Source organism: Loxodonta africana, chromosome 21, assembly GCF_030014295.1.
Source record: "Loxodonta africana isolate mLoxAfr1 chromosome 21, mLoxAfr1.hap2, whole genome shotgun sequence".
NCBI lineage: Eukaryota > Metazoa > Chordata > Mammalia > Proboscidea > Elephantidae > Loxodonta > Loxodonta africana.
Window position 1 is genome coordinate 23,879,585 of NC_087362.1, and position 8,199 is coordinate 23,887,783.

Consider the following 8,199-nt stretch of genomic DNA (forward strand, 5'->3'; position numbering starts at 1 on the left):
GCTCCTCCGAGTCCCGCGTGGCCCTGGAGGGCCACGGCCGGCCAGGAGGGCGACGAGGGGCAAAGGCGGGAGGGACAGGTGGGCCGGGGACCGGGCCCGGGGCCGGGACTGGGGCCGAGAGCCGGGCCCGGCGAGGGCCCCTTGGAGGAAGGGGAGGCAAAGGGAGGCCCGGCCAGGGGACGGGCCGGGGTGGGGGGAGGGCGAGTGGAGGCCGGGGCCACCCCACGCTGGGCAGGGGGAGAGACGAGAGGCGCTCGGCCAGATGTCGGCGGAAGCAGGCGGCCCGAGTGCCTCCCGGTGCCGCCGCCGGGGGCGAGGGGCGAGCAGGCGGCAGGAGAGCCCCGGCCGGACTGAGGGGGGCCGTGGGGCTTCGCAGGAAGGGCAGGGGGCGCGACCCGGGCGGCCTTCCCGCCTGGCTGACTGCCTTCCTCCCGGTCGCCGCCACCTGCCTGCTTGGAGGCCGGACTCTTGGGCCGGCTGGCCGGGACCCGCACCCTTGGCCAGGCGGGGCGGGCCGGGGCGGGGCTGGGCGGCCAAAGCTGGAGGCTGCCGGGGCGGCCAAGGCGCGCTGCGCCGGCGGCTGGGGCCGCTGAGCAGGCTCTTAGGGCGAGCGGCGGCAGGCGCTGACGTCTACGGCCATACCACCCTGAACGCGCCCGATCTCGTCTGATCTCGGAAGCTAAGCAGGGTCGGGCCTGGTTAGTACTTGGATGGGAGACCGCCTGGGAATACCGGGTGCTGTAGGCTTTTACGCCTCCTTTTCTCTTTTGCCGCCAACCCACGGGGCACAGGGACACACGGACACGGACAGGGACGCAACCAGGCCAGGAAGCCCGGCCCAGGGGCCCGGCCAGCGGCCCTCGGGCACCAGGAAAGCTTCGGGGGTGGCGGCGGCGTCGACGAGGACGACGACGGCGACGACGACGACGGCGGACGACGGCGGCCCGGCACTCCAGTCCAGTCGGGCCGCAGCGCTTCCCGGCCGCCCCTACTCTCCCCCGCTCCCACCCCCCGCCCGGGCCTTCAGGTTCAGGCCCTGCGGGAGCGCGCCCTGCCCTCGTGGCGGTGGGAGACGCTCCCCGTGGCGCCAGAGCCTCTCCTTGGGGCCGGAGCTCTGTCCTTGTCCAGCGGGGGCAGGCCCCTGGCTCAGAGGGCCTTCGGGAGCCACCCGGGCCGCCTCCGCCCTGCCGCCCCCCCACCCTCCACCCCGACCGGCCTCTGCCCCAACTTGGCTGCTCGGCTGCCCTCCTTCCCTCGGGCTCTGCCCACCCTTCCTGGCTCTGCAGGCCTGCCTCCTGGTGTGCCGGGATGTCTGCTAGTGGATTGGGAGGAGAAGACACCCGGGGCGGGCGGGCCCCTTGCCCTCCCCGGGCAACTTGCTTCGTGTACTCTGGGGGTGGGGGTGGGGCTGGGGCTGGGGCTGAGGCTGGGGCTGGGGCTGGGCCTGGGGCTGGGGGTGCGGGTGGGGACGTGAGACGGCCACAACGGTGGTGGTGGCGGTGGCCGCCGGACACTCGGCCGACTAGCCAGCCTCTCTCTCTGAGGTGTGGCGTGGGGGGGGGGAGGGGGGTCGGGGAGGCGACGAGGCGGGCGTGGGGGCGGTGGTGAGGCGGCCTTGAGGTGGGGATCTCGTGCCCGGGAGGAACAGGTGCCCTCCTGCCCGGTGTCCCGCGCGGGCCTAGACGTGGCCTCAAGTGGCCTGACCCCGATGAGTGAGTGAGGACGGGTCCTCCTGGCCGTCGGGCACACAGAACTAGGGGAGCCGGGGCCAGTCGAGCTGGGGGCCTCCCCGAGAGGTGCGAGACCGCAGCAGGGGCGTGCGGGGGTCCAGGCCGGGTGGGGTGGTGCGGTGTTGAGCTGGAGGCTATGCGGGGGGCGGGGCGCCGGGCGCGGGGCGGGGACGGCCACGCACGTTTCCTGCAGGGCTGTGGCTCTGGACCGCCAGGGCCAGAAGCAGCCTGCCCGCGGTCAGCGGGGGGTGAGGTGCGGATGGCGGGGGCCGCCCGCCCTCCCCGCGCCGGTCGCCCGTCCCCACCCACGCCCCCGCCGCCACCCCACCCCACCCCACAACCCGCCCTCCCTCCTCCCATCGGGGAAGCTCACCAGTGAGCTGGGCAGCTGGGCCAACGCGCCTGCCCCACCGCCCTGGCCCCCCACCGACCCTCCCGTCAGGCTAAGCGCCGCCTGCCCCACCTCCAGCCCCCCAGCAGGACCGGGAGCCTACGTGGGGTCCTGACTGGCCAGTGGGCAGGACGTCCCTCGTCGGTAGGCGTGTGGCTCGTGCGTGGTCTTTCGCCGCTCCCCGGTGCCCTCCCCCGCCAGCACCAGGGCTCGGGGGTCCGGTGGGAAGTACCAGAGGGCCTCCGCGGCACCTAGGAGCAGCCTGGCGCGCAAGGGTTCGCCGTGCTCCTCCGAGTCCCGCGTGGCCCTGGAGGGCCACGGCCGGCCAGGAGGGCGACGAGGGGCAAAGGCGGGAGGGACAGGTGGGCCGGGGACCGGGCCCGGGGCCGGGACTGGGGCCGAGAGCCGGGCCCGGCGAGGGCCCCTTGGAGGAAGGGGAGGCAAAGGGAGGCCCGGCCAGGGGACGGGCCGGGGTGGGGGGAGGGCGAGTGGAGGCCGGGGCCACCCCACGCTGGGCAGGGGGAGAGACGAGAGGCGCTCGGCCAGATGTCGGCGGAAGCAGGCGGCCCGAGTGCCTCCCGGTGCCGCCGCCGGGGGCGAGGGGCGAGCAGGCGGCAGGAGAGCCCCGGCCGGACTGAGGGGGGCCGTGGGGCTTCGCAGGAAGGGCAGGGGGCGCGACCCGGGCGGCCTTCCCGCCTGGCTGACTGCCTTCCTCCCGGTCGCCGCCACCTGCCTGCTTGGAGGCCGGACTCTTGGGCCGGCTGGCCGGGACCCGCACCCTTGGCCAGGCGGGGCGGGCCGGGGCGGGGCTGGGCGGCCAAAGCTGGAGGCTGCCGGGGCGGCCAAGGCGCGCTGCGCCGGCGGCTGGGGCCGCTGAGCAGGCTCTTAGGGCGAGCGGCGGCAGGCGCTGACGTCTACGGCCATACCACCCTGAACGCGCCCGATCTCGTCTGATCTCGGAAGCTAAGCAGGGTCGGGCCTGGTTAGTACTTGGATGGGAGACCGCCTGGGAATACCGGGTGCTGTAGGCTTTTACGCCTCCTTTTCTCTTTTGCCGCCAACCCACGGGGCACAGGGACACACGGACACGGACAGGGACGCAACCAGGCCAGGAAGCCCGGCCCAGGGGCCCGGCCAGCGGCCCTCGGGCACCAGGAAAGCTTCGGGGGTGGCGGCGGCGTCGACGAGGACGACGACGGCGACGACGACGACGGCGGACGACGGCGGCCCGGCACTCCAGTCCAGTCGGGCCGCAGCGCTTCCCGGCCGCCCCTACTCTCCCCCGCTCCCACCCCCCGCCCGGGCCTTCAGGTTCAGGCCCTGCGGGAGCGCGCCCTGCCCTCGTGGCGGTGGGAGACGCTCCCCGTGGCGCCAGAGCCTCTCCTTGGGGCCGGAGCTCTGTCCTTGTCCAGCGGGGGCAGGCCCCTGGCTCAGAGGGCCTTCGGGAGCCACCCGGGCCGCCTCCGCCCTGCCGCCCCCCCACCCTCCACCCCGACCGGCCTCTGCCCCAACTTGGCTGCTCGGCTGCCCTCCTTCCCTCGGGCTCTGCCCACCCTTCCTGGCTCTGCAGGCCTGCCTCCTGGTGTGCCGGGATGTCTGCTAGTGGATTGGGAGGAGAAGACACCCGGGGCGGGCGGGCCCCTTGCCCTCCCCGGGGCGGGCGGGCCCCTTGCCCTCCCCGGGCAACTTGCTTCGTGTACTCTGGGGGTGGGGGTGGGGCTGGGGCTGGGGCTGAGGCTGGGGCTGGGGCTGGGCCTGGGGCTGGGGGTGCGGGTGGGGACGTGAGACGGCCACAACGGTGGTGGTGGCGGTGGCCGCCGGACACTCGGCCGACTAGCCAGCCTCTCTCTCTGAGGTGTGGCGTGGGGGGGGGGAGGGGGGTCGGGGAGGCGACGAGGCGGGCGTGGGGGCGGTGGTGAGGCGGCCTTGAGGTGGGGATCTCGTGCCCGGGAGGAACAGGTGCCCTCCTGCCCGGTGTCCCGCGCGGGCCTAGACGTGGCCTCAAGTGGCCTGACCCCGATGAGTGAGTGAGGACGGGTCCTCCTGGCCGTCGGGCACACAGAACTAGGGGAGCCGGGGCCAGTCGAGCTGGGGGCCTCCCCGAGAGGTGCGAGACCGCAGCAGGGGCGTGCGGGGGTCCAGGCCGGGTGGGGTGGTGCGGTGTTGAGCTGGAGGCTATGCGGGGGGCGGGGCGCCGGGCGCGGGGCGGGGACGGCCACGCACGTTTCCTGCAGGGCTGTGGCTCTGGACCGCCAGGGCCAGAAGCAGCCTGCCCGCGGTCAGCGGGGGGTGAGGTGCGGATGGCGGGGGCCGCCCGCCCTCCCCGCGCCGGTCGCCCGTCCCCACCCACGCCCCCGCCGCCACCCCACCCCACCTCACAACCCGCCCTCCCTCCTCCCATCGGGGAAGCTCACCAGTGAGCTGGGCAGCTGGGCCAACGCGCCTGCCCCACCGCCCTGGCCCCCCACCGACCCTCCCGTCAGGCTAAGCGCCGCCTGCCCCACCTCCAGCCCCCCAGCAGGACCGGGAGCCTACGTGGGGTCCTGACTGGCCAGTGGGCAGGACGTCCCTCGTCGGTAGGCGTGTGGCTCGTGCGTGGTCTTTCGCCGCTCCCCGGTGCCCTCCCCCGCCAGCACCAGGGCTCGGGGGTCCGGTGGGAAGTACCAGAGGGCCTCCGCGGCACCTAGGAGCAGCCTGGCGCGCAAGGGTTCGCCGTGCTCCTCCGAGTCCCGCGTGGCCCTGGAGGGCCACGGCCGGCCAGGAGGGCGACGAGGGGCAAAGGCGGGAGGGACAGGTGGGCCGGGGACCGGGCCCGGGGCCGGGACTGGGGCCGAGAGCCGGGCCCGGCGAGGGCCCCTTGGAGGAAGGGGAGGCAAAGGGAGGCCCCGCCAGGGGACGGGCCGGGGTGGGGGGAGGGCGAGTGGAGGCCGGGGCCACCCCACGCTGGGCAGGGGGAGAGACGAGAGGCGCTCGGCCAGATGTCGGCGGAAGCAGGCGGCCCGAGTGCCTCCCGGTGCCGCCGCCGGGGGCGAGGGGCGAGCAGGCGGCAGGAGAGCCCCGGCCGGACTGAGGGGGGCCGTGGGGCTTCGCAGGAAGGGCAGGGGGCGCGACCCGGGCGGCCTTCCCGCCTGGCTGACTGCCTTCCTCCCGGTCGCCGCCACCTGCCTGCTTGGAGGCCGGACTCTTGGGCCGGCTGGCCGGGACCCGCACCCTTGGCCAGGCGGGGCGGGCCGGGGCGGGGCTGGGCGGCCAAAGCTGGAGGCTGCCGGGGCGGCCAAGGCGCGCTGCGCCGGCGGCTGGGGCCGCTGAGCAGGCTCTTAGGGCGAGCGGCGGCAGGCGCTGACGTCTACGGCCATACCACCCTGAACGCGCCCGATCTCGTCTGATCTCGGAAGCTAAGCAGGGTCGGGCCTGGTTAGTACTTGGATGGGAGACCGCCTGGGAATACCGGGTGCTGTAGGCTTTTACGCCTCCTTTTCTCTTTTGCCGCCAACCCACGGGGCACAGGGACACACGGACACGGACAGGGACGCAACCAGGCCAGGAAGCCCGGCCCAGGGGCCCGGCCAGCGGCCCTCGGGCACCAGGAAAGCTTCGGGGGTGGCGGCGGCGTCGACGAGGACGACGACGGCGACGACGACGACGGCGGACGACGGCGGCCCGGCACTCCAGTCCAGTCGGGCCGCAGCGCTTCCCGGCCGCCCCTACTCTCCCCCGCTCCCACCCCCCGCCCGGGCCTTCAGGTTCAGGCCCTGCGGGAGCGCGCCCTGCCCTCGTGGCGGTGGGAGACGCTCCCCGTGGCGCCAGAGCCTCTCCTTGGGGCCGGAGCTCTGTCCTTGTCCAGCGGGGGCAGGCCCCTGGCTCAGAGGGCCTTCGGGAGCCACCCGGGCCGCCTCCGCCCTGCCGCCCCCCCACCCTCCACCCCGACCGGCCTCTGCCCCAACTTGGCTGCTCGGCTGCCCTCCTTCCCTCGGGCTCTGCCCACCCTTCCTGGCTCTGCAGGCCTGCCTCCTGGTGTGCCGGGATGTCTGCTAGTGGATTGGGAGGAGAAGACACCCGGGGCGGGCGGGCCCCTTGCCCTCCCCGGGCAACTTGCTTCGTGTACTCTGGGGGTGGGGGTGGGGCTGGGGCTGGGGCTGAGGCTGGGGCTGGGGCTGGGCCTGGGGCTGGGGGTGCGGGTGGGGACGTGAGACGGCCACAACGGTGGTGGTGGCGGTGGCCGCCGGACACTCGGCCGACTAGCCAGCCTCTCTCTCTGAGGTGTGGCGTGGGGGGGGGGAGGGGGGTCGGGGAGGCGACGAGGCGGGCGTGGGGGCGGTGGTGAGGCGGCCTTGAGGTGGGGATCTCGTGCCCGGGAGGAACAGGTGCCCTCCTGCCCGGTGTCCCGCGCGGGCCTAGACGTGGCCTCAAGTGGCCTGACCCCGATGAGTGAGTGAGGACGGGTCCTCCTGGCCGTCGGGCACACAGAACTAGGGGAGCCGGGGCCAGTCGAGCTGGGGGCCTCCCCGAGAGGTGCGAGACCGCAGCAGGGGCGTGCGGGGGTCCAGGCCGGGTGGGGTGGTGCGGTGTTGAGCTGGAGGCTATGCGGGGGGCGGGGCGCCGGGCGCGGGGCGGGGACGGCCACGCACGTTTCCTGCAGGGCTGTGGCTCTGGACCGCCAGGGCCAGAAGCAGCCTGCCCGCGGTCAGCGGGGGGTGAGGTGCGGATGGCGGGGGCCGCCCGCCCTCCCCGCGCCGGTCGCCCGTCCCCACCCACGCCCCCGCCGCCACCCCACCCCACCCCACAACCCGCCCTCCCTCCTCCCATCGGGGAAGCTCACCAGTGAGCTGGGCAGCTGGGCCAACGCGCCTGCCCCACCGCCCTGGCCCCCCACCGACCCTCCCGTCAGGCTAAGCGCCGCCTGCCCCACCTCCAGCCCCCCAGCAGGACCGGGAGCCTACGTGGGGTCCTGACTGGCCAGTGGGCAGGACGTCCCTCGTCGGTAGGCGTGTGGCTCGTGCGTGGTCTTTCGCCGCTCCCCGGTGCCCTCCCCCGCCAGCACCAGGGCTCGGGGGTCCGGTGGGAAGTACCAGAGGGCCTCCGCGGCACCTAGGAGCAGCCTGGCGCGCAAGGGTTCGCCGTGCTCCTCCGAGTCCCGCGTGGCCCTGGAGGGCCACGGCCGGCCAGGAGGGCGACGAGGGGCAAAGGCGGGAGGGACAGGTGGGCCGGGGACCGGGCCCGGGGCCGGGACTGGGGCCGAGAGCCGGGCCCGGCGAGGGCCCCTTGGAGGAAGGGGAGGCAAAGGGAGGCCCGGCCAGGGGACGGGCCGGGGTGGGGGGAGGGCGAGTGGAGGCCGGGGCCACCCCACGCTGGGCAGGGGGAGAGACGAGAGGCGCTCGGCCAGATGTCGGCGGAAGCAGGCGGCCCGAGTGCCTCCCGGTGCCGCCGCCGGGGGCGAGGGGCGAGCAGGCGGCAGGAGAGCCCCGGCCGGACTGAGGGGGGCCGTGGGGCTTCGCAGGAAGGGCAGGGGGCGCGACCCGGGCGGCCTTCCCGCCTGGCTGACTGCCTTCCTCCCGGTCGCCGCCACCTGCCTGCTTGGAGGCCGGACTCTTGGGCCGGCTGGCCGGGACCCGCACCCTTGGCCAGGCGGGGCGGGCCGGGGCGGGGCTGGGCGGCCAAAGCTGGAGGCTGCCGGGGCGGCCAAGGCGCGCTGCGCCGGCGGCTGGGGCCGCTGAGCAGGCTCTTAGGGCGAGCGGCGGCAGGCGCTGACGTCTACGGCCATACCACCCTGAACGCGCCCGATCTCGTCTGATCTCGGAAGCTAAGCAGGGTCGGGCCTGGTTAGTACTTGGATGGGAGACCGCCTGGGAATACCGGGTGCTGTAGGCTTTTACGCCTCCTTTTCTCTTTTGCCGCCAACCCACGGGGCACAGGGACACACGGACACGGACAGGGACGCAACCAGGCCAGGAAGCCCGGCCCAGGGGCCCGGCCAGCGGCCCTCGGGCACCAGGAAAGCTTCGGGGGTGGCGGCGGCGTCGACGAGGACGACGACGGCGACGACGACGACGGCGGACGACGGCGGACGACGGCGGCCCG

At 75.3% G+C, this 8,199-nt stretch overlaps 4 non-coding genes across 4 annotated transcripts; all 4 read left to right on the forward strand.

The window, feature by feature from the left end:
- The first annotated feature begins 628 nt into the window (after nucleotides 1–628).
- On the forward strand, nucleotides 629–747 carry LOC135228416 (5S ribosomal RNA). Its single transcript, XR_010318936.1, has one exon. It is a non-coding gene; the product is annotated as a 5S ribosomal RNA (ribosomal RNA).
- Nucleotides 748–3,033: 2,286 nt separating this feature from the next.
- Nucleotides 3,034–3,152, forward strand: LOC135228417 (5S ribosomal RNA). The gene has a single exon (XR_010318937.1). It is a non-coding gene; the product is annotated as a 5S ribosomal RNA (ribosomal RNA).
- Nucleotides 3,153–5,465: 2,313 nt separating this feature from the next.
- On the forward strand, nucleotides 5,466–5,584 carry LOC135228418 (5S ribosomal RNA). The gene has a single exon (XR_010318938.1). It is a non-coding gene; the product is annotated as a 5S ribosomal RNA (ribosomal RNA).
- Nucleotides 5,585–7,870: 2,286 nt separating this feature from the next.
- Nucleotides 7,871–7,989, forward strand: LOC135228419 (5S ribosomal RNA). The gene has a single exon (XR_010318939.1). It is a non-coding gene; the product is annotated as a 5S ribosomal RNA (ribosomal RNA).
- Nucleotides 7,990–8,199: the final 210 nt, after the last annotated feature.